This window comes from Pleurodeles waltl, chromosome 12, assembly GCF_031143425.1.
Source record: "Pleurodeles waltl isolate 20211129_DDA chromosome 12, aPleWal1.hap1.20221129, whole genome shotgun sequence".
NCBI classification, from domain to species: Eukaryota; Metazoa; Chordata; class Amphibia; order Caudata; family Salamandridae; genus Pleurodeles; species Pleurodeles waltl.
This window is the reverse complement of record NC_090451.1, coordinates 526,612,886-526,637,250: the sequence shown is the minus strand read 5'-3', so window position 1 is coordinate 526,637,250 and position 24,365 is coordinate 526,612,886. Positions and strand designations below refer to the sequence as shown.

Sequence of the window (24,365 nt, the reverse complement as noted above, 5' to 3'; positions counted from 1 at the left end):
GCTCTGGTAGAAGACATCATGCAATCACAACTTAACTGCAATAATTTATTACAGTACAACAGCTACAGCATTTTCTTATTATAGGTGACTGGAGAGACACTTCCCGAACGTAGTAAGGACATTAGGAATAAGTGCTTATAGTGGGATTGCAAGTTTCCATGTGGTAGAAACGATTACTGACCTGACAGAGCAAGAGTATGAGAGGATTCCACGGAGAAAGAACAGATAGAAAGATGGGCGGAGAGAGGCAGAAGGGAGTGGGTTCTGGAATGGCACAGATTAGTTACTGTTTTGCCTTCGGCAAATAGACCAAATTAAAGCAAGAGAAGGCTAGAGAAAAATATCTTAATTAACAACAGAAAATAAAAGGAGATACCAGAATAAGTATTTTCCTACAAAAGAAAAGCATGCTGAGCAGTGACAATACTTGCATGAGAATGTTCTTTAACAAAAAATAGAGGTACAGTGAATCAAAAGACACAGAGTGGGAGCAGTTGGTATGAAACAAATTCTCAAGCGTGATTAGATGCAGCATTACAACAAACCTTAAAATCTGTGGAAATTGCTAAGCATAAAAAAATATATATATATAGCGCATTATGATTACCAGGCAGCTGTAACCAAGGCTCAAGGCTCCTAGAGTAGAGAAATAGAAAGGAAGGAAGGAAGAAAAAAAAAAAGGAGGGACACAATAGTAGGTTCCAGACATTAAGCGCTGCAGTGAACCAAGAGCATAATTAAGAAGGGCATTTACCAGAAGCCCAGTATTCTGGAAAGACAACCACTGTTCCCCTGTTCAGCCAAATTCCATACACATAAGACAAACTGAAACAAAAATAGAACATAATTAGAAGAAAAGCGAAAGCTTTAAAATCGTTCACATTTGTCCAAAACAAGCATCAACAAAAGGACTATGAATATTTTGTCCAGTACTTAAGTGTGGATCATTTAAGCGCTGCAAGAGACGGTTATTGGCCCCAGTTAATAACAGTGATTCAATCTTGTCAGCTTCTAAAAGTGGACGATGTAAAGGAACACTTTTTTCCCCTTTTAAACACGTTTTCTGGGTCTGTCCAGGGGCAGAATAAAAGAGCCTTGTCGCATCTCCTTGTATTGTAGGATAAAAATAACGATCTAAGAAATTATCTTTGCAGAGCGGTAGTAAATGAGCATAACAGCATTAAGTGCACAATGGTCTCTCGGCCTCCCTGATTACACATAAATTGAACGCTGGTTGTTGTCTTTCAACACGTTTTTTAGTGTAGGACAAACTACGGTGGTGGTGGGTGGGGGGGAGGGGAAGAGAGGTTTCAGGTTCTGAATTTTTAAAAACAGCAACAGTTTTGTTTTCTCCCAGAATAATGTACTTAAATATGGTTCACATTTTTTAGCTTAGCTTGGTGAGAAAGAATCACTGAAGTAACCAGCTCGATGATGCCCACTCTGATTGCATGTAAGCTAGGTCTGACCTTTTGACAATTTTGGAAATCTCAATGGACATTGAGCTTGGTCCAGAAATCTGTACATCTGATATCGGCAAGGATCATGGCTACATGGACTAATCGCCAACATCTTTATGTGGCACTGGATTCCAAGAATGTCCAGGAGGGAGACATTATAATGATACAAGATCTTCTGAGTCCAAAAGCCTGACCCAGTACAGGATGGGCTGGATGAAAGTTGATGATGCAATGCCTAGGAGACTTAACTCGCCCCAACGGCCATCATCGGGGTCCCAGAGGCCTAGATGTAATAATCAGTGGAGGAATGTATTCTCTGTCACTTTGAGATTCTCAGTCTTTCTGTAAACTCATAGTTCCACCTCACAGGATTCAGCTAGGATTGCCTTTGCTTCGTAGGCTTTAATGGCAAGTTCAATGGATTAGCCACCAAAGTTGTTGAAAAAGAGGATGATTGCACTCGTGCTTTGCCTAAGTAGGCCTCCCTTTTTGACAATGATGCTGTCCAGGTCATCATCACAACAAAGCATATGCCCAGACAGTCAAAATGTTTTACTCTTTTTCTGAGGGTCCAGCTAGTTTCTCTAGCTAGACAAAAGCTGCTGGACATCTTGATTCCAAAGGTTTTTTGCTGTCTGTTATTATGGATTGTAAAACAATTGCATGAGGATATGGATGTACTATGTGGTATGGCTGTGGAGCCTTACTGTGGAATATACTCTCAAAAACTGTCTTGGGTCCAGTCAGGCTTGTCTGATCAACTTTAAACTTAACCCTAGGTAGCTACGGCTTTCAAGCAGCAAGGTTTGCACAAAGGAACTTAATGTAAAGCATTTAACAGTACCAAACAGAATAAGAAAGTCACATGACATGAAAGAAACAGGACAGTAATTTATAACAATAGGTTATATTTTTATACATTTTTAGAGACCTCAATTAGCAAAGTCCACGCAGGTTTCTGGAGCTACATATTTAAAAAAGTTATTACTCGTTTTTAATCCACCAGCAAACAAGCGTTAGTCAACATTTGGGGTGCCCAGGGGCAGGTAGCTGCAGATCTTCTGAGGTGGCTGCCAACTTGCCAGTCTAAGCTTTTTCAGCTCTTTTGACCCTGGACCTGGTTCCAGGAGTTCAGCCAGCTCATCCTTGGAGACACTACTTTGGACTGGGGTATGACTTTTCCCAACACCAGGAGCCACGGGCATAGTCCCAGCATCACTAGCCCAAAGTACAGCAGGTGCAGTCTAGCAGACAGTGCAGCCTTTCTTTGTGCAGGTTCAAGGGCAGCAGGGCAGTCCTTTTTTGGACCTTGTACCAGTTCTAGTGTGATCTGGGGTTCAGAGTGCCAGGGGTACCATATTTATACCAGAAAGTGCCTTGAGGGGAGGATGCTGTCACTAGCTGATGGGCTAGCAAGTCCCATCCCTTCTGTTGACAAATGTTTGGCAAAGTGTGGCATTTGGCAATCCCAAGGTGCACTCTTCGAACCACCGTCGAGATGTCTGAACCTTCTCTCGACTGTAAGGAGCTAAGTATTCAACCCTAGAGGTGTGGTTACCTGGAGGCTAAATGCAAACAGAAAAACGGTCTGGGCACTGTCTTCCCTCTCTGGCCCGGTCTCCAGCCTGTCTAACAATGAGCAGCTTATTGGAAGTTTTATCGCCATCTCCCCCAAAGATGACTTCCCATTGAAGCTGGCCTTTTGGGCTAACATACAGAGGGGCTTGCTGCTAAGGGGAGGCAACACCTTGCATTTCCATGGGTTGCTATTTTTCCAAATCCTAGGAGTCGTTCACAATACTACCCATTCAGACAGAAAGCAACTGTGCTGAAAGGCTTCCTCGACAATGGACAAGACCATGTCTTTGTCCTATCTTTTCCCTGATGCAACTTTTCAATGAGTTGACCTTAGTACCTGTGGCTTTGTCAGCTTTTCTAGACAAGAGGATCAAAGGGGAGTTAAGCTTCTGGAGGGGCAGAAGCAGTGAGACGATGTACAATGTGCCAATAACCCAGCAGCTGCTTCAGTCACCAGCCTATCGCATCCAGTTAGGTATTCAGCCCTTCTGCATTCAAACTTCCACACTACCATCAAACCACAGTTCCCAGACCAGCAAAATGGTTGTTGGACATCAGGCAGCAGGGAAAGAATTACACAGAGGGAGAGTAATCAAACAGGATGGGGGCTGGGGGCAGCAGTGGGCTAGAGCGGAGAGTAAGAGAACAAGCGAGTAAAGCAAGCCTGTCATCCGAGACATCTGAGGGGGGTGGGAGTGGCCATGTAAACTACATGTGTCGTCAGCATTAGCTCCTATCTAGGATACAAACATGCTATGGATTATCACCTCCAAGTCGTACCTCGCAAGGTGCAGCTCATAGTCTAGCTTGCCAGGAATGCCTAATGCTACTGTTGGCAGCCTATCCAAAGAAAATTACTTACTTAAAGGGACCTGAATCAAATTAGGGACACTCTAGTCTGCACGAATGCTTCTACAAGCCAGGAATACCTAAAGCCTCACAAAGTCTAACATATTTAATGGAAATGAAGAAATGAAGGAGCAGTACTGACGAGTACTCTCCCACCTGGTCATTTTCCTCCATGTGTTTTTGCCTTTTTGCTTAGGCAGAATGAATTTGTCATCCAATCTCAAACACGTTAGGCAAAGGGAAGGGTGTTTTCCAGACCACCAGGACGACCTACTAATTGAATATAAGGAAAGGGGGTGACTGCAACAGTAACTTGTGAAGCTCAAAGTCTTACCATAACTATTTGATGTGCTAGTCAGAGAATCATGCCTCACTGCTCAATTATTTGACATCACTATTTGAAACGTTTATTTGGGTGTGATCATATTCCACACTATTATTTTCAGATATCTTGAGAGGTATGTTTTTTTCAAACAATCACCAGTTATCCAATTCAACATCTTTAAACGCAGTGACTACAGTCCAGCCATGCACTCTGGGCTCTTCTGCAAATCAGACAGTAATCTGTCGAATATATAACTAAACTTGAGATAAATAATTTATCAGTCCAGGTCATACCTTTGATAAACTAACCATAAGCACATTCGCTGTGCTAATTGTTTCAATTATTCCACGCAGTTTCGCCTCATCGGGCATGAATTTGATCACCGAAAGGAGTCTGGGTGTTTTTGCATCATGAGTGAGCTTACTTTGTACACACACAAACTGACATCCGAGGCAAACAGCAGATGTGCGCATGCGTGTCCTGCCTAAAGACGCACTGTCGCCGACCCTATTTCAGCTTCACTGCGCTCCAAACGAACACGAATAGCAATTACAGCTCTTGTAGATATTTCATGGAACGACTGTCAGACTTTGCAGTGTAATTTATTGGCTCCCTGGTGTTTGCTTTCCTTTCACCAGGTTCTCTCAATTCCATCCCATACTGTTTATTGAAATCCATTGGGAAATTTGACAGTATTGATATACATTTGATAAATGTAACTCAATATTTACTGAATAAGGTCTGCTCTAATAAAGCACTACGAAAACGATGCAAGAATACATTTTAAATAGTCTCTGCTGCGCAGGTGACTGCTTTACAAAAGTACCCCAATATTTAATTCAGAAAAATTGGACTGATTTTGTATATAAAAGAAAAATACGACAGAAGGGGAGAACACACATAACAAAAAGAAACAGTATAGAGAGAGCTGGAACAAGTACAAGGTGAGTGTAACAATCATTTAGTGCTTTTATGAATAAGAAATTGTAACATTTGCAAACTCGATTAGGACATTCGATTGTGGTTGGTGCAAAATACATACAATGTGGGTATTAAAGATACAAGGTACCTTAATGACCTGAATAACAGAGAGGCAAAATACGCATGCGAAGGGGGCAAAGAAATGTGGGGTAGAGTCTGTTACATTGAAAGTGGAGTGAGAACATAAACTAAAACTGTGACAGTAAGTGGAATATCTGGTTATCCAGAGGGGGTAGAGGGCGATCACAAAGTTAGGCAGTTCTTATACACAACTTTCCTGGTATTATTAGTACTGCAAGCGAGCATTACCGACCTAGGAGCTCAGTTCAAGTACACGTTCTTCTACGATGAAATTCTAGAATAGTGTTGCTTGGGTAGGGAATATGTATGCTTCCTTAAGGTGCTTTGAAGAATCCAAGTGTTTGTCTAGTTTCTCCCATAAGCATCAGGTTAACTAAGAAGCGAGAGATAAAGCAATAGACAGCGCTCTAGATTAAGGTTAACCGCCCCACCATTTTTGATGGGAAATGCTGTAGCAGTCTTTGCAATTGCACACAACTGTTTTTACACCTAATGTACACCTAAGACCAATTAAGGGAAGGTCTTGTATTAGTGCAGGGTATGCAGCGGAATCGCCGAGTCCCAAAGTTATTTTTTTCTAATCTATGGTGAATAAGGTTTCTAATATTTTTCATGTTTTTTTTTTATTGAGTCTTGGATTTTGCCCTCGAGCTCCTTAAGGAGAGAGTACTCAAGAAACATACGTCTAAAGTATCCTTTAGTGCTGTTCCATTGCCATCAATTGCTGTTGCCTTTCAGGTGGAGTTTATATAGTTTGTCCGGTGTAAACAATGTTCTGCAGACTAACATGAATTTACATTGACCCAATGAGGATAGGTTTGCTTCTTGAAGGAGATCCTATTAATTCAGACTCCACTTCATCATGGGGACAGAACAAGAGCAAGGTAAACTGTGGCCAGAGGAATTCCTAAAATTTCACATGATCTCTCAGGCGAGTTCAAGCATCTTTATGTGCTTAGAACGGGTTTTGATTTCACCCTCCATACTGGCATTCTTTTGTTGGCAGCCAACTCTATTCTGACAAGTAGGCCATTCAATGTTCTTTACGTTATGGCATACAGAAGAAAACACCAACAAGAACCAGCAACCTAGACAAAAAATAGCTAATCGTTTTTATCTTGATCTGGACTGCAAAGCCATTACGACCAAGGGATGAGACCCACAAAAAAAAAAAAAAAACACTCACATAAAGTTCATAAGTTGGGAAATTGGTCTAGACAGGCTGGTGGTGTCTCCATATGACTGTCAGGGTCGATACAGAGTCAATTAGGACAGGCATCATTTCTAGCCTTGCCTTAATTACAGCAGCATTGTCGAAGTAAGTACACTCTACATGCAAATTATGTAGTGTTTCATTTCCATATCTCTGCAGTGTTGCCACTTTCAGTAATTAAGACTTCTGTATTGAGAGGCCCAATCCCGTCCACAAAAATGTCCCAAGGCAAGACGTTATTTGGAAACCAAACTACTTTGCACCCATGTCTCCATTTGGGTTTTCGAAGACTCCGTTTGCATGAACACCTTTACCAGGTCTTGGTTATCAGGGAGGTGGAAGCTGGTGCTACTGGAGGACAGAAGCAAGTATTACACTTACGGTCCAGGAGAACAATACAAGAAGGATGCCCGCCAGGGGAAGAATCGCATTGAAAAAGAAAATAAGATTGGCAAGCGGTAAAATGTCACTGTGCCAAGAGGATATCCTTACATCTGTGCTGAATCATCCTTGATCACTGAAGCTAATAAACTGAGAGCGCTTATGTTCGAATGAGTGATGGAGCGGACCGTGAAAGAACAAGACTGTAGCTGAAAGACTAAGAAGGAAGAGCAGAATGACCTAGAAAACGATAAAGAAAAGGATTCGAGAGATGAATCGGGGGCGTATGTCGTGCTCGAGAATCAATACTGCTACATGAGCAACCAACCTAGAAAATAATTAAGATCTGTTCTTGCACACTCTGCTCTGAAAACAATCCAAATAATTTACTCCTTTAAATGTTTACTGTCGATTACTGCAACTGAAACTAATGGCCTCTCTGCGGCATATGCTCGAGCAGCTGGGCAACACAGTGCATCTCTCGTCTCAGGTGTTCAGTGCTCGTATGCACGGAGCAGAGGATTCCGGGCTCTGGAGTAGTTGGGCCAGGGGGAGCAACCCACCAAAAACAAACACAGGGCTGAAACAAACACAATTGGAAGAACTGGCGGGAAAAGAAGTCTTGTTGACCAGTGGCACTGGCAGACTTCAGGTGCCTATGTGAGATTGCCATCAGCCAAGGTGGCAATTACTGATTCATGATGAAAGCACCTAGTTGCTTCTCCGTAATGCAAAGGCCCCCGACGTAGTTTTGGACTGGAGGATTAACAAGTCACTTAAGGTCAAAAGAAAGGGTCACAAAACGTGGGTAATGGTTCAGACGATGACGTGAGACCCGTACACCTGGACTGACCAAGAAAAGACATCACTATCATTAGGGCAGCACGTGCAACGGAGTCATAGGCCATGCTCCGCCGCAACTTCAGTGGCCTTTCACTACCCAATCAACACCCAACCATGAGCTGGGGACATTTAACTCGATTGCTTTAGGGGCCGTCAGTGGCAATCTTCGTGTGCCAGTGTCCAAACGAGCCGTGAGACAAGCATGGACATGGATTCTTTGAAACGTCTAGTGTAGCAGAAGTGACATCATGCACCATCTGACAAGCTAAGACATTACTGGTTTGAACCCTTGCTACAGAGCTTGCCCCTCATCATCTTCTTGTTTGAAGTGAAGGGCGAGGGGAAGCGCAGGCAGGAGGAATTACATGAAGAAAACAGAGCAAAAGCGTAACAAAGGCCCCCGCAGCCCCCGCTGCGCGAGGAGGGCCCCAAGCTCCAGAGGGTCCCCTAACCCTATCACCCGATCTGAATGAGTCCGGATGGGGGGGGGGTAGAGGGATGCCCTCCAGTTTCGTTACGTTACTGAAACAGGGCCAGTACATTGAGCATGCTTTTTAGAAAACATTTCCCTTTGGATTCTTCTCCCACTTACTTCAAAGTACGATTTATTTAGACCTCCTTTTAGCCATTCGTCCAACCACTGACAATGTCAGCCCCTGAAGGAGTAGGCAGGACACAGCCATGTTTCAATACCAGTCATTTTCTGGAATGCGAAGTCTCAACTGTGCAATACTTAAATCGCTTACACGTGGCACAACCTTCATTCCCTAATTAACTAAATTCCCTGTTAAGGAAGGAGTAAAGCAGCCATACACCCAAACAGCACCAAAAACGGCATCCACTGTTCCATGAGTGTAGATACCTCTACCTTCTGTCCCTCATTTTGAGACATGGCTCCCTGCACCTCCTTCTCCAACAATCTTCTTTCTGAAACAGCTCCTCAGCAAATTATCAGGATCAAAAAATACGGATGATTGAGGACCCTTCCACTGCAATACAGAACACATCCTTTCCAGTCGACTCAAGCACTCTTCAAACTATTTGTGAGGTGAATTAACCCCTTCACTGACATATGGTGGACTTTAGGACACATGGGATGCAGAAACGTAGGGTAACTATATATAGGTAGAAGTTCTGAAGGAAGTATTTGCATGATTTAGCAGAAATCTGGCATATCTAGATGTAGCCCGGCCTTTCACTGCCTCCAACAATTCAGGCCTAGAGGAAAGGCTTGACAGACAGCATCCCTCTTAAATGTATGATCGTCCATAAGTGAAGGAATTTTTGTGATCCTGCTCCAAGAACAGAAGAACCCTGAGCTGATTTATGCATATTAGGTAGGTAACTCTAGATTTGCCTCGATTGTGAAATCCCCGACATATTTCTCACGCACTAATATCTCTTTTCCGTTTCCACCATGTAAACTTAAGTCAGGTCAACTCTTTTGGATAATTTCTGCAGATTAGGTATTATTTCAATTTTATTTCTACCGTGATTTCAGCAATCCCAGGGCTGCATGAATAGGGACCTGAAATGTCTTTTCATTTCGAGAAAAACCAAGAATAGCATCATCCTGATGAACCCACTGGTGAACTCTAATTTGCCGCTTTTCGAATATGAAAAATCAATTTCCTCAAAACATATGAGGACATTTCACAAATAAAAACATCAGGAAATGAGGCAAGAAAAAAGGTAAAGGGGGCAGGAGTAAACGGAGAGGAAATGGCTAGATGTACGAGGGTATAGTTAGTTAGAAACTTTAGCTTTAGGAAAGAGTAGAAGTCCAAGGGAATAGGTAGACTAGGGCATAATTTGGGGTGGATGGTACCTGGGGGTAAATGTGGGTTTAGGAGGGGGCAGGGGTTAACTGAGTGTACTTAAGACTAGGTGCGCCAGAGTAGTGGCAGGATACGGGGTGCAAGGGCATATATACTATTGTTGCCACGTAAAGGAAAGAGTAAAGATACTTGGATATGGGTAAGAACAACAACAGATATGTGCTACTTTCGGGGCTGGACACTCGCACCTCTATATTCCGATGCTACTACATGGACTGCACCATTGAAAGCTACACCTCTTGCTTTAGGACCTGGAAGGAGCAAGCGGTAAGGATGATAAGCTTCAACAAAGCCTAGTGGAAATGGATGATGGAGAGCAGAAGGAGTCACTTAACGGTAAGACACAAAAAAGAGTTTAAAAATACATTTTCTGCACGCTGAGACGAGTAAAGGGAAACACAATTGTATTCCAGCCAGCTTTGCCCTTATCATATCATTAATACAAAGAGATAAAAGCTGGCATGTAATCCTTCTAACTCTACCGTGCTGCACAGAGATTACAATGTCTTTGGTCGTGTCCTCTACGGTTTCGTTGGCTGTGGGACCATTAGGTGGATTTGCCTGAATTAAAAGCATGCAGAGATCTCTCCTCCTGCCACAGCCCTGAAACTCGCAGACCCCCCTCGCCCCTCCCAAATAAACGACCAAGGGAAACATCCTGAACACTGAAGACATTTCATCATTTCAGCCAGTGGGTATATGCTATGAAAGTAGCCCAAGGTAGCGAGGTTCAGTTCTTTGATCAGATATAGCACCAAAGCTATTCGAAGCACACAGTCATTCACTGTGGTTTCAGACGGAATTTTGTCATGTATGCATCTTGCACGACAGTGGTGCATTTTCTGCCCAACATTGCCCTACACCATCCACCTGGAAGTGCGAGCCCTCCAGGGTAAAGGGGTCATGCCCTGTCTAGCATTCCCTCTGCAGGAGCTTAGGGTATGAGAGTTTTTCATTGCAGATAGAGGTGCCATTTCCATACCAATCGCCCTCCCTGCAGGATAACTGGAAGAGGTAACCCCTGTACAAAGGCCCATCCATGTCTGGCTGCCATTCTCCCTGCAGCAGCAATGCAAAGCTTAAGTTGCATTCCCGGTCAGTTATTCCCCCGTAGATAACATTGTAATAGGACAGCCATGAAAAGCAAGTTTCCTTCCCTATAGGTTGTCACCCCGTAGAAACAGTGAGATATTAAATTCCGTGTGCAGTGGAAGTTTCATTCCGTGCCAGTCATCATTCATGTGGCAGCAGTCAATATGGCAGCCCTGCAGACTGGAGGCCACATTCCCTACCAGCCAATGCTTCTATGGCAGCACTAGATATATAAATCATGAAGGGTCTATTCCTAACCTCTTGTGTGTCTGCAAAACTTGTGGGTCTGCCACCCTCCACATGCCCCCACCCAGAGTCTTCCAGATTGTAGGTTATATTCCAGGTTAGTAAATCGCTCCTCTGACAGGAGAGCCATGCGAGTGGCTAATCCATTTCCAGTCAACCATCACTCATATCTGCAATGGGGAACTAGAGCCCTGCAGAATGGATGTTCCATTTTCTCTCAGTCATCACTCGTATAACAGCATTACAATATGAAAATACGGAAGGCCTACAGACAGGAGGATGTGGTGTTGGCCAGTCAACCTCTAGAGCAGAGGTCTTCAAACAGGGGGGGCGGGCCCCCCTAGGGGGGCCTGAAGTGATCCCATGGGGGGGGCCCCAGACTCTGGCTAAAATAAATATTATACAGATAACAGGCCTTTGTTTTAAGCAGAAGCATGTTATTGCAGTTTTAAAAAGGTAACAGTACTTAACTGCAATGTTTAAATAGGTTTAGACACATTTAAACATTGCCAAGTTTATAAAATAATTGTGAAAAATTCTAAGGGGGGGCCCAATGATTTTTAATTTCCAACTGGGGGGGCGCGGCATTAAAACGTTTTGAGACCTCTGCTCTAGAGGAAGGCAGTTCGATTTCATGCCAACTGTCACAACCCTCTTTTGCTCCCTCTGTACAGTGGGTCTGGTGCACAGGGCTCATGTTGTATTTCCCCTGTGGCACTTCATGGCCTCCTGCGACACCAGGATAAACACCACTCAGAACCCATGGTCCCATTACACCTAAACCCTTGGCAGGCACCTTCCTGGAGCACATGAACCCTATTAGACCATTCTGGTACTGTTGTTCAATTCCTTTTTCAGTTTGCGCACATGCACAGAACAGACATGTTTTTCCTATTTATTGGTTCCAACTGCAATGGTCTATTGACTTCCCCTTGATAATGTTAATTGATTGCACCTGCTTGCATTAAAGGTCAAAACAATTAGGCTGACAGGTGTTCTCTCCCAGGGCTTGTTGGAACCTCCCTGTCTCCCATGTGCCCCTCAGGAGTGACCTACACCCACAAAGTATTTAAACCACACTCAAAACTGAAGTCTGTGCTTTGCCTCATTCCTCTCCTGACCAAGCACCTTTCCTGGACTCACCTCCTGAGTCGACCCGATTGTTCCATTGCTCTAGCCTTTCTCAACCCAAGCCTCCCTGAAGCTCCTGTGATCCATACCCCTGTTGTCTTGGCCTCCCGTGTGGCAATTCCTCTTCGGCTTCCTACATTATTTCAGCTACAAAGACTTCCACCAGATTCCGGTTTAAAGTAGGAGAGACAAGGCTAAGTACGTGATAGCAGGTTAGTGTGTATTAATCCTTAAATTAAGCCTAAGACTATATATAAGAATGAGTTCTAAATAGAGAAAGCTTGCTTTCCGGAAATAGGGCACTACCTTTGTTTCAATAGCTTTAGTGCTCTGAACTCCTTTACAGAGTGGGTGCACCAGACTTGAATTATTTTAGGGCTGAAATCCACCCACCATTAGTTCCTGACAAACTGTTGTAATAGGAACAAGAGAGGACTTATTAGAACACACTATCAATGTATACGAACTTGTACAGAAAACTGAATGTAAAGTGATTCTTGGGAGTGCCAGAAACCCCTGCCTTAAATCTTGATTTATATCTGCTCTCATGCAGTACTTGTGGTGAAGCCTGTAAGTGTACAATATTGTGAATAACTATGTAACCTTTGTATGCTGAGAGCTGATGGTAAACTATTCTACTTGTAATTTCCAGTGCACTACATCCACACAAACACAGAACGGTCCAGCAAGTGCAGATCCTCTTACGCAGTGTTGCAAAGCAGGATCGGTGCTGCAAGTTTATCTTTCCTTATTTTGTCCGAATCGCTCTTCCCCTCAACGGCAGTCTATGATTTAAGGGTTTAGGTTCCTTGATCATGGGCTACCCTCGGGGTGGAATAAGAGGTCCAGCCTTGCCTCCGCAGTCAGAACCAGATGAGTGCATGACACCAGCCATCACTCCAAAAGAAGCACTGGGCTAGGAGATGCTTGCAAGGTGGAGGATTCATTCCCTTTTAGCCATCTCCCCTGTAGCATCACTGGGTTATGAGAACCCCACAGCATGGAGGGTTATGAAAACGCACCAGAGAGGAGGTTCCATTCTCAGCCTATTTTACATAAGGAATCACTTTATTCCATGTAAATAGCCCTTTCGCTCATGGATATTGAAGTCATTTTGGTGCCTTTTGCCTGACAGACGAACATGGTTCTGGTACTTAAAGGAATACACACAACGCCTGGAACCAAATTTGGCCTCCTTTTCCAAATTCAGATTTAACCTGAAATGAGTTTCAGTGCCATGTCCTGAGAGGTTATAAAAACATTCCAAACTGGGGATTTGATATGTGACTAAAACAAAGACACAGATCACATATGTGCGGAAATTGAGACATCCCGTTCATGACTCTGGACAGCGTGCACCTCCTACCTCTATTCAGTTCCTGTCACAGAAACATCACTGCAGGCTTTTTTGATTTTTTGCCAGAATCAATCTGAAAATGTATGCATTGTCACTGATAGCCTTTCAGTGATAAAGAGTGAATCTACAGGGCGCTCTGAAGTCAACAGGAGAACCAAATGTGCACTGTAGCACCTTGATGTTATGCGCACTAGAATCCTTGTTTTGGGTGGACTCTGAACAGGAAGTACGTAATGTACGGGAAAGTGTTAGGGTGTGGTTAACAGAAACTATGATGTAATGAAAAGCGTGTTGGTGTACGAAGAATAAAGTACTATTTGATCGCAGCTCCTAAGTGGCATAATTTATCTGCATGCTCCAGGACTGGGGAAGATGCTACAACTGACAAGCAGCGGATACATGCCCGAGAAGACAAGACTGTGAGAAAGTAGCCTCTTCCTAGCATGGTTACCCCCATTTGTGGCCTGTTTGTCAGTGTGTTTTTACTGTGTCGCTGGGATCCTGCTAGTCAGGACCCCAGTGCTCATAGTTTGTGGCCTACATGTCTGTATGTTTTACTGTTTTGTCAGTATGCTTGACTGGGTCACTGCTAATCAGAACTCCAGCGCCTATGCTCTCTCTGGTTCCAAATTTGTACTTACATACTAGTAACCTAGTATTCCACTTCCAAATTGGCATACTGGATCCCCCCCTTAAGTCCCTAGTATATGGTACCTAGGTACCCATGCCATTTGGGTTCCAGGGGATCCTTATGGGCTGCAGCATTTCTTTTGCCACCCATAAGGAGCTCATGCAAACACTTCTTCAGGACTGCCATTGTACCCGGAGTAAAATAGTGTAAGCACTATTTTCACAGCCATTTTCACTGCACCAGGTCGCTTATAAGTTACCTATATGTCTAACCTTCAGACCCAGACAAAGCCCTGCTCCAGCCCGTACACAGCCGCAGGAGATATCGAAGGCCTTGCAGACGAGCACATTCAAAATGCCCATCAAAACTGCCAAGGAGGTGGTTGACAGATGCTGTGCATCAAATACTGAACGACTATTTAGACAAAGAAAGAACTAATAATCACTTTAGCAAAGTAATATAACAGAAAAAAGTACTCACTGTCATGGGTGACTGAAGCACATGGCGGCACACTCTCCAACAGAGACCTCTGCTTGCATAAATTGTCAGTGCTACCCTGCACTGCGAAAGCTGTCTAACTCGCACACCAACATATCCAGTGTTGTCATCTCACCCTCCACACCACATTAACTAAAACTTGCACCATTTCCATGCACTAGTTATGCCCTTCCATAATACACCAGTTATACCATGTGAAATCATGGCATTCATAACAATTCTTATGACATCTGAAATTACATAATTTGTGGTAACAGTGCATGAATAAGGTGCGGATTATAATTAATGTAGTGTGGCGAGTGAGTTGACAACACTGGATACATAAGTGCCCAAGTTACAGTAATTTGGAGGTGGTCCATAAATTAACATTTTAAGTTATAACTAGAACTTCAGAATTTCTAATATTTGTGTAGTTTAAGTTTGGTTTGCATACAAGGAATAAAGTGTTCTTAACTATAACTTATCCCTAACTTTTTTTTTCCCCATTTGCATCCAGCACTGCCCCAGTCTGGATTCCTATAGCTATGTTGTTTGATCTTCTATTTTATTTTTTTACATGCCAGCCTCTTTTTCCCCTTATGTCAGTACCCCTCAAAGGAGTATTGTTACTATATACCAATGTTCTGCTGTATGCCTTCCTGAATATAAAAAGACAATGACAAGCATAATAATAAAAAATAAAATGGACTGCTCTGCTTCGCTTTCCTGATATGAAAAGGGCTGCACTTGATGTTCAGTTTTTGGTAAAATGGTAAGGAGGCATAAGGGGACCAGGGGTAAAATACTAAAATTGTCAGTGGCCAAGCAAGATGGCCGGCGAGACGCACTCCTAGTGAGCTCCCGCCACCCCGGATTGATCCTTCCTTAATCCTGGGGTGCCTGGGACGATTGGCGCCCCCCCTCAGCACAGGAAGGTGACCTGACCTTATCGGTGAAGCATAGCCCTGTCTTGGAGCTCCGTTTCCCAGCATTCGGGACTGCACCATTGGGCCTCCCCCGGGCCACGTGGAGCGCGGCTGATTGGCGTTGTGAGGAGGCAGCGGTCAGCTGCATCCTTCGTGCTCTCTGCATTTTTGCTGTTGGGGCGGGTCACCCCCCCCGGGAGAAGTTACGGGCATGCCAGCCCCTGGGTGTGCACAGCCTTCAATACCTGGCCTGGTGCGGTGTTGGCCTCGAGGCGCCACGCTGGGCGCTCGAGCGGAAAGCTAAACTGCGCTGAGGCCTACTGTTGGATGGCCTGGGTCCCCTAAGCGCCGGAGGAACGAGGGAGCCGGGGGGACGGGCAGAGGACTGGCCGGGGGCGGGTTGTGAGGATCAGCCTAACGGACAGAGGTACAGCCCGGTGGGGGAAGGCTGCGGATCCCCGCGTGGAGATCTGGTTTGCTGGTGCCTGGCCCCGGGCCTGGTCGTGGGTCCTTTGAGTTCAGAGGTGCTGGGCTTGTTGAGAGGAGCCTTCGGGGGAGCACCTGAATTCCCCGAGTCCCAGGCTACCTGCTGGGTGACGGTGCACAGCTGCGCCTCGCGGCTGAAGGTGTAGCGAAACCCGGTGTCTGGTCTCGTGGTGCTGTGAACTCCAGGTACTTAGCCTCTTTACCAGGTCAATCGAGGCGGCGATATTGCTTAGTTTCTGGCCGGCTGTGAGATGAGGGCGACACCGGCAGCGCAGGGGAACACCATGGAACAATACACCATGCTGATTAGTGGGACTCGGAGATGTCTTGAGCTCGCCAGCGACCGCAGAGGAGCCATTGCGAGCTGAAATTCTCGTGGCTATACAGGGGTCCAGTGTGGCCCTTGAAGGGAACGATAGAAACGGTGGCAGTTGAGGTCAACCTCCTTCGGGCGGACCTCAGGAAGGTCTCTGACAAGGTCAAGGTGGTGTAGGGCTCTATTTTGGAGCTGCAGACAGAGGTGGGGGCTCTGCCTAAACAGATGGTGCAGGCCAATTCCCCGGTCGGCAGGCTGGAGGACGCAGAGGGCAGGTCCCGGCGGAATAACATCTGTCTGTGCATCGGAATGATGATCAGATTTCTGATGGGGCTCTATTTGAATTTAGACTTGTATTGTGCATGGGAGGAGGGGTCAATGAGATCACAGAGTTATGTTGGGTTGGCATTCAGGCTCAAATATATTGAATCCGGGCTGGGGGTGGTTACTCCACGGTTGTGGTAGGACTTCGTAACTGAAAAGTTGGGGATTAGGCTCTTGTCCTTGCAGCATATAGAACATGGATCTACAGTATGGTTTGATGTGTGTTCTTCTGTTTATCCGGGGTGGGTGATGCGGGGTGGGGGAGGGGGGTGTCTTTTGGTTGGTAAGGTTTATCAATGCTTAAAGTTCATGACAGCAGTGTGTGCATGTATGCGAGAAGGGAATTGGGGATTCACCTTGTCTTCTCTCCTTTGGGGGGAGGTGAGGGGTGGAGGATTAGAGGGACGGATGGCAGCTAGGCTTTGGCATGGGCCGACAGATTAACGTGTTGACATGGAATATCAGGGGGTTGAAGAGGTACACCGCGCGCTACAGGGTGCACTCCTTTCTGAGGAGGCATAAGGTTCATATAGCCTGTCTACAGGAAACGCACATGACTGAGGAGGAAACACAAAAACTATCCAAGAAATGGCGGGGTCAGATGCTCTCTTCCTCCTCTTACGCAAGGGGCGTGGCAATATGGGTGGGCCCGGGGATTCCATTTACCCACGCTTATAGTGAAGTGGATGTGGAGGGTAGATATGTTCTGGTACAGGGCACCTTGGATGGTCACATATCACTATTCTCAACACTTATGCGCCCACTACAGATGATCACTCCTATGCTAGCATACCTGAGATATTGGGGGACGGGGTGGATGCGCCTATTGTATGGGCCGGTGATTGCAATAGTATTTTGGATGGTGAAAAGGAACGTCGCCCAACCAAGATTGGGACTAAACCGTTGATAGTGAGACCCATTGCGGAAGTTATGAGTAACTTAGGGCTGTGGGACGGATGAAGGGAACTACACCCGGAGGGTAGGGAGTTCACCTGTCATTCTAAGACACACAACACGTACAGTCGGCTAGATTGGTTTCTTCTGGGTGGACTGAACTTCTCACAGGTTCTGGATATCAAGCACCTGGGTAGGTTTTTATCTGATCATGCACCGGTGTTGATGCAGCTGCAGTGGGGAGCCGATAATACTGGATTAGCACGCAGTTGGTGTATGCCTGTGGATTTTCTGACTGATGCAGGTGCCGGGACAAGGTGGAGGCCTTGAAGGCCGTGGTGGGGTGGGGGTCTGCATAGGCACTACTTGTGGGATACGCAAACAAATGGAACAAGAACTCACTAGTTCAGAGGATAAATTGGCAGTTCTGCAACATCAGACACCGACCACAAGAGAGGCTGAAAGGGAGCAACTCAGGTTATATAAGTCAGTTAACAACTGCTGGTACACGCTAAGCAGGGTAACACTTACAGCATACAGGCAGCGCTTGCACAGGGAAGGGAGTAAATCTGGGAAATTATTGGCGTGGATCCTAAAAAGGGAGGTGGAGATGCCTCTCCTTCGGGCATATAAGGAATGCCAAAGGTGAGACGATTACCAATCGCAAGGATATCCTTCGGGTGTTGGTTGAACATCTGCAGAGAGTATCAAGGGCTGGTGCTCCAGACCCAGAAGATGGGTCAGGGGAGTTTCTGCGGCGTATGTGGCTCCCGCGGTTGCCTACACAAAACTTGGTGTGTGGAGGAAAATCCGTTAGCTGGATTCCAAGAATTCTTTAGCTTAGCAACAGCAAGAAGCAAAGGCACCCCAAGGGAGCCCTTTCCACCTATATAACCACAAGTAAATCATTAAAGGCAAGGAAAATCGACCACCTTCCTGGCCATATGTTTGCCGCCTTCACTGAAAACTGGCTTTTAGACCAGGAATCAACCTTGTCATAATATTAAATATCTATTTCAACGCCAATTCAACCCACAAACTGCAGTTATTAGACAGTAGGGAAAACGAACTGCAATCTCTAAATGCCTCGTACGGGAGAGCATCCTGGCTAATCACAGGCGATTTCAACCTAAATATGGCCAAATATAGGTACAGTAGTACCAGAGAAGGAGCCTTTGATCAATGCCTGGGCATTCCACCGCAATTATCACACCAAAGCAACATGGACAAATGTGATCACCCACCCATTGAGGGCCTTGAACAGTTGTTTCCCCACAGACAGCCCAATGAATCCAACGCATATATCAAACAAATCAGCTAGCACCTTGGATTACACATTTACATCCATAACATTCTCCAAATATATTCATGTTTTTAGCATAGAAGTAAGAAACGAAAGTGATCTGCAAGTCATGGAAATCACGAACAACAATCTTAACATGGCACAAACGCACACATAGGGGCACAGGACCCAAGTAGCCATCTCCACCGAATAAGATGGTCAAACCTGTGCATGGGAAAATATGAGGCTTGGAAATCGAGCTTATCACCCAACCCAGGGACCGAGCTGGATATAATCATCAGGTGGGAAGCAATGCTAACCTCACTAAGTAACCAGCTAGCTCCCTTACAATTGCACAGGCTCGGACCCCCACAAAACAAAAAACAAACAATGGTTCACACAATCTCTAACGCAACAAAGGCAACAGCTCAACAAAGCTGTCAAAACTCTAAAGAAACAACACAGACACCAGACAACACGGTTCCTTCCAAGCTTTAAAAAAGAAATACAGGAAGGCATTCTGGGAAGCAAGGCAGGTACACTGAGAGCAGGAATGGATCAAAGTCATGGAGGCCTGCAAACAAAAGAACAGCTGCCCTCTTTGGTCCATCGTCAACCAACTGGAACGTCGGGCGGTAGGGACCTTAAGCAACACCGTGCCTGAAGCAAAGTGGATTGGGTACATTTCTAAACTATATGATTTTCAGGAAGCGGTGGAAAGCAACCTGTGCTTAAACCACTACCCAAATCACTTAACCTTCGAAGTACAACAGATCAAAGAACACCTTAGGCACTGCAGGGCCAATGGGGCCCCCAGCCCGAATGGCCTCCTGACTGGGGTCTTAAAACATGAGCTGTAATTTTGGTCAAACCAATTTAGTAATCTGTTCACCTCTTGCTTCACAGAAAATAAAATCCCCAACTCCTGGAGAGGGGCAATTCTCCATCCAATTTACAAGAAAGGACTGTATGGGAACCCTGACAGCTATCGCTGATCGCCCTCCTTGACACTGATGCAAAATATTAGCAGAGTGCTTACTAGTTGAGATAAAAGACTAGGCTACCATACAAAACCTAATTCCACTGAACCAATCATGCACCACTGACAACCTGATAGCACTAGCATTGCTGACGGAAAAATATACAAAAAAGAAAATGGCCTTGTACACCAGCTTTGTGGACCTTTCTAAAGCAGTCGACTCTGTGGAATGGCACAGATGTTGGAAAAAATTAGTGGAACTCAATATTCCACCAAACTTGCTAAAAGGAATTCAGCTCTTATATTCTGACAACTGAGCCAGGGTAAAAGTTGGCTGCAATGGAAGAGTCTCTGCAAAAATTCCGATAGTAAGCTGAGCAAAGCAAGGATGCTCCTAGCCCAGTTATTCAACCTATATCTTGCAGACCTGTGTGCACATCTGAACTCTGCGAGTTCCCATCCCCCCAAATTAGGCTACCAACTTCTAACAGCACTTCTTTATGCAGATGACATTGGTCTCTTGAACCTATCAGGCACAAGGCTGCAAAAACTGCTAAACACCCTGGATCAGTACTGCAAATCCAACAAGTTGCTGTTAAACTTGGAGAAAACCATGGTAGTTATCTTCGGCAAGTGCATAATAAAGAAAAAGCAGCAACTCTGTGGAAACCAGGTTGTGGGCAGAAGCAACAGCTATGAATATTTTGAGTCTGGTTGCAGGAAAGGTGGTCTCACCACCTGCATTTAAACACCCTGAAAGCCAGAGTGGCATCACAACTTGCAGCACTTCAAAAACTATTGACGGAGCTGCAAAGTCCAACCTGGAGGCCGCTCCTCACGGTGATCAGAGCAAAGTTCCTGCCCTCCCTTACATACAGCAAGTTTAATTATTTCTTGAACATCGCCCAGAGTAATGTTTTCTCACTTCTCTTCAGCCTACCACATAGCTCCTCACCAGCACAAATCAGACTGGAATTCAGGTTACAAGACCAAGCCCTGGTATAGAATGGAGTTATCCTCAAATATGCCTATTAACACAAGCACCCCCAAACACACTAAAAACACTAAAACGCCTTAGCGATCAAGCAACTTCAGGCAGAAGAGCTGTGGCAAAAGTCCTTACCAGATAAAACATTTAAGAAGCTAATAAATAAGCAAATCAAACAGCTATCGTGGAGCAAGGGCAAAGACAACCCCAGGTCACGGTCCCACTCACGGATGACTATAAACAAATTCCTATAAATAAAGGTGCTGGATGCCAGGTTGGGTCTTCTCCCCTCACTTGTCATGGTTCCAAAATGGCGCAATCCCTCACAAAACGGGAAATGCAGGCTATATACATACCATCAGGAAGACTTTCTACAGCCTCTATGCATATGCCCTGCACTGTCACTGTGGCGCAAAACGTTCCTCAAAAAACATGTTCAACGTAAATAACATTTGATCATGCAAACAATCCATCTTGTTCTGTCTCAAAGGATTGACACCTCAGCTCACGACATGTGTAGCAAAATGTATATTAAAAGCAGAACTCCTTTTAAAGCATGCGTTACCAAACTCTGGAAACTGAGGGATATATTCAGTTCAAGATTAAACAACCTCCTTCGCTGTACTCTCTCGTTCAGCCTAGATACAGAACATTACGGACAGCACGAAATGCGAGAGGCAGTTTTTAAGTAATCATCACCCCGGATGAAACAACCATCCTTTTAAGTGGACTTCCTATACCTTGGCTAAGGTCTGTTGTTTTTATTCTGTGTGAGCTACAAATACCGTTGGTTGTTTCCGGCCTACCAATTTTACCATTTATGTAAATTGCTGGCTGCAACTATTTTTATAAATTATGCAATAAAAGGTATATCATATATTTATTAGTGCCACATGTCCAGATGGATTTAAATCGGATGAGGTTAAGTTAGACGTATTCCAGCAGAGTATTTGCAACTTTAGTTTATCATGTAGTAATCTTCATTTTCCTATTATGAAAAATAATTAAAAAAATTGTTTATAGGCACCTAGGCAAAGTCATAAATGAAAATAAAAAAAGGACTTCACAGAAACAGCGCACCACAGTAACGTTGAAGAGCAAGTGACATTTGTAAGTCAAGAGTAGGTAAGGCCCCGATGATGGGTATGATGCATGGGCCTGGTGGTCTCCTTTCCATCGAGTTCTAGATAGGAGTTACAAAATCATTCAATTCACCACAGCAACTTCACTTTAAACGTTTACCCAAAAAGCCTATTACAGATAGGTTATCAAACTCAATGTTTAATGTGAGTGTCCACAGTATTTTCGAAAGCAGTTGGAGCAGGCAGCCACAGTGGTGTAACGCAAACCTTATATGGAATGTAAATAGCTTGCCAAAAATTCCAACAAGTACTTATTTAGCTGGGGACATGGTTTTTCTAATGGCGAGACTACTCTCTACAGTAAAAGAGAAGTTTATAAAGGGGTTTTGTCCCAGAAATTACAAAATTCATAGTAAGGTTACAATTCATAGTAAGATTAGATTCGCAATACGGAGGTTATTATATATTGGGACGTCCCTTACTTCTTGGTTTGTAATAGAGGTGCATTGCTACTACCTAACCCCAAAGAATTTTAAACAATTTTTGCCAATCCGGATTTTTAAAGAAACACAATTTTATGCGCTGGGAACTTTGAATGTTAAATGCAAAAATCCAAGTCCCAAAATGCAACGTGCAACTGAAAAGCTAGGACTGGTCGAAAGTGTCATACAATTGCCTGTGGTCACTTGACAGCTGTGGGTGCTCTCTCTGGTGCGTTACAGTCATACAAAAGAGTGTTCTCTAAAGCAGGGGGACCACTTGGAGTGGGGTGCTCTTGCAAGTAAGCAGGTATGTAAAACAAACTCTCTTCAGTGAGATTTTAAAATGGGGAGCCTCGCACACAGGGGCGAAATTTCAGGAAGAGTGCCCACCTCCCTCCCCCAAATAAATGCATTCTTGGCTTGAGAGTGGGGTCTGGGTGTACCGATCAGGTGTCCTATGCCTTTGTTTTTTGCCGTCGTCCTCGTTTGACTAAAAGAATGTAATGCGAATCAGTATTAAACCTTTTCATCTTGCGAACATTGTATTCCAAACCTTGTCATTCCTCATCACTTCGGCATACTGTTTTTAGTTAGGAAATGTACAGCGCGTGGCCTTAGTAACAAGTTACCATGCTTTCTCTCCAATGTAGGGCTATCTTTTACGGTGGGAGGTGGCTCGCTACTGCATGATTTAACTTGTAGCCGGGCTTCCACCTAAGTATAATGGGACGCGTCCTAAAGCACAATGAACGTCGTTGCCCACGCAAGCACACGTCCAAAGACACTTCCTCTCGACACCATTCCACACTGATGCGAAGTGACAGACACACGTTGAGGCAGGATGCGCCGAGTGGTAGGAAGTAAATGCAGACGAGAGTTTCCGATTAAAATATAAACGTAACCAACGACATAACAGTGAGTTTTAGTAAGCTAATGCACCTGTAGATAGCACTCACATGGTATCCACAGTCCTGCCGACCGTTGCTTTTCCTGTAACGTGCGGCTTGCGCTTCCCGAGACTTTCTGGGACAGGGGCCGCTTTCCTTGATCCACGCGCTCCTACTCCCGCCGTAAGATTTTCTCCACAATCATACACAGTTGCTGTGCGTTACCATGGCAGCCGGACACCGCGCACCCAAACAAGGAGCTCGCTGATTGGCCGGCCTGTGTCCGGTTGACCCCATGGCAACAGAGGGCGTGGTTGGGTGAGGAGGTGTACAAAGTTTGGTGCTTCTAGTCTCACCTGCGCTTTATGACTCTTGTGTTTTTTTTTTTTGTTTTTTTTACCACAACGCTGTCATTGAACAGACGCCACGATACTAGTGTTTGGAACCTGCAATTGTCAAAATAAAGTTTAAATAAAACATCGCAATGCAGACCAACATACATGTAAAATTAACCTTTAATCGCTGTGAACTATTTTCAGCTGCCTCTTTGTAAATGCATTTATACCACGATGAGTCGTTGAAGCATTGTTGAACATTTGTTCTCAGAATTAGGCTTCGGCGGAATGGCGAATTTCCCTATTATCCATCTGCAATTGGCAATTTCGGTGTTTACCACCCGCTGATGCTTAATTATTGTTCTGTACACTAAAGAATATATGGAACGGACATTTTTGTGCCGCCCGGCACCGTCAGGTGTTAGCTGTGCCTTTGGTGCCGGGGTCTGCTTGTGTGTCACAGTGACCAATAGACCTCCCCAGTATTGCTTCTATCAGTCTTTCATGGTTTGCGGGCAGCCCACGCTGCTGCAGCCCCTCAGACAGGTTTCTGCCCTCTTGCTGCTTGACCAACTCAAGCAGGGGAAAGCAAAACAAAGAATTTCCTGTAGGAGAGGGAGGCAACACCCTCTCCCTTGGAAATAGGTGTTACAAGGCTGGGAAGGGGTAGCCTCCCCGTGCCACAGGCTTGCTTTGAAGGGCATATTTGGTGCCCTCCTTGCATAATTCGGTTTGCTCCAGTCCAGGGACCGCAGGTCCCTGCTCTGGCGCGAAAGCACACAACGGAAAAGGGAGTGACTATTCCCCTGTCCATCACCATTCCAGAGGTGGAGCCCAGAGCTCCTCCAGGTGGCCACTTGATTCTGTCATCTTGAAAGCAAGATGTGCAGAGGCCCCTGGG

At 44.9% G+C, this 24,365-nt stretch overlaps 1 protein-coding gene across 2 annotated transcripts in view; it reads right to left on the bottom strand.

The window, feature by feature from the left end:
* The window catches only part of HYDIN (HYDIN axonemal central pair apparatus protein), a 2,122,366-nt gene extending 2,098,919 nt beyond the window's left edge, over window positions 1-23,447 (bottom strand). The window contains exons 1-2 of one of the 2 annotated variants that reach the window (XM_069217473.1): window positions 23,199-23,447; window positions 755-825 (exon numbers count right to left, since the gene is read on the bottom strand). The gene's annotated coding sequence lies outside the window, so the exon portion shown is untranslated. The remainder of the gene's footprint in view (window positions 1-754; window positions 826-23,198) is intronic. The other variant, XM_069217472.1, reaches the window with a different exon arrangement.
* Between the last annotated feature and the right edge of the window lie 918 nt (window positions 23,448-24,365).